The following is a 2,012-nucleotide window of genomic DNA, read 5'->3' as shown; positions in this document are numbered from 1 at the left end:
CACTGTTATAAGTCCTTTCTATAGATGAATTCACTTAATACAACCCTATGAAGTAGGTAGTGATACTATCCCCATTTTACAGATAAGGAAACCGAGGCTCAGAAAAGTTAAGTATCTTGATTAAGGTCACACAGTTAGTAAGTAGCAAAGCTAGAATAAGTTTCCAGGCAGCCTGTGCTCTGTATGCTGTGTTATATGTGCAGAACCTGAAGTCCTCTTGTGTGTCTTCCATTTGCTATCACTCGGGTCTCTTGGAGCCTGAGCTAGGATCTGTGGGTGTCAGGGCCACACACCCTAAGGCTAAGTTGGCTTTGCGGTGGGTGAGAAATGGTAAGGGATTAAATTTAAGAGTTTAGTCGGCAGATGATTAACATGCCACAAAAAACCAAACCAAACACATTGCCATTGAGAAACCTTGGTTAAGAGTTCAACTGTTAACCAAAAAGTTGGCGGTTTGAATCCACCAGGTGCTTCTTGGAAACCCTACAGGGCAGTTCTACTCTGTCCTATAGCGTTGGTATGAGTTGAAATCGACTCAACGGTAATGGGTTTATGTCTCCTCACTACTAATAACCCCCACAGGAAACCATTGTATCCAGTTTTTACATTCAATTCCCTCTTGTAGGTTTATAGGAATTTGGAGATAAGACAAAGAACATCTCATGGTAAAGAAAGGTATTGGATTTTCATTTACTGATCACAACACCTAAGGGTCTGAATAGAAAAATAAATCATAGCTCTTTAAAGGAGTTTTCATATGCTGTAAGCTTTAATTAGTAAGGATATGGACTCTGCAAATGCTCTAGTTCTACCTGGGTGAATTTCTACTGTTAGAGTGAGAGGGCCCAAAATCCCAAAGCTGAAAATAGAGTATCTCCTCCCTATTATCAGGCCATGATAACCAGCAGCTCTGAGAAGAACCCTCAGGGGAGGTCAAGTCAAGTCAGCGTTGAGATTGCAAGAACTAGGATACGGGACAGGGAATGAGAGGAAGGACTGGACATAGATTCAAGATTATGGAGCCCGAAAACTATTTACATCCATAGCTACGTATTTTTAGTTGATGGTGGTGTTCTTCTCTGTGTGTGGAGAAAATGGTGCCATTCCCTAGATCAAGGTCAGTAGCAGATTGATATACACCCCACCCTCGGATATGTTCAAAAGCCACTAAAGATACCTAGAGCAGTTTCAGGCAATGTCAATGTTCACCAACAATTTGGCTTAAAGTTTTTGCATGATAAAATATTTGTTACCTTGTGTTATTCCCTGCAACATGATTCATAATGGCAAAAATGGGAAACGACCTAATAGCCCACCAAAATGAGCCTGGTTAAATAAATTATGGTCCATCCATATAATGGAATAGTATGCAACCAGAAAAAATAAGCTCTTTGTGAATGATAAAAACAAAAACTCAATGCAAAAACAAAGATGGAGGGGCAGAATAGTGTGTATCATATGCTACTATCTGTTTGAAAAATGTTATGTACATGTAATGGCTTGATATGCTGAAAATTTCTCTGGATGTGAAAAAATTAGTAACACTGTTGCCTTCAAAGAGGAGAAAAAATGACTGAGGGACAGGTGTGAGTGCAAAAATTTTCCCTATATACTATTTGGTACCTTTTGAGCCTTGTACAGTGTGTAAGAGTTAAGCATAATATGTTTTGAGTACGTAGCAAGTAAATTAATCTCATGGATTCAAAATAATTGTGTTTCTGACAAATCAAATTGGATATTCTGCTAGATATCTGGGTTTTTGCATTCATTCTACTCTGGCATTGGTACTTCAGTGGGAACACAAGAAGGACTTAGGCCTAGCCTCATTTGGAGTCCCTGGGTGGTGCAAACAGTTAAGGTTGGAGGTTCAAGTCCACCCGAAGGCCTCTCAGAAGAAAGGCCTGGCAATCTACTTTTGAAAAATTAGCCATTGAAAACCCTATGGAGTACAGTTCTACTCTGACACACATGGGTTCGCCATGAGTCAGAATCAACTCCATGACTACCGGTTT

Source organism: Loxodonta africana, chromosome 7 (genome assembly GCF_030014295.1).
Source record: "Loxodonta africana isolate mLoxAfr1 chromosome 7, mLoxAfr1.hap2, whole genome shotgun sequence".
NCBI lineage: Eukaryota > Metazoa > Chordata > Mammalia > Proboscidea > Elephantidae > Loxodonta > Loxodonta africana.
This window is presented reverse-complemented; position numbering follows the sequence as displayed.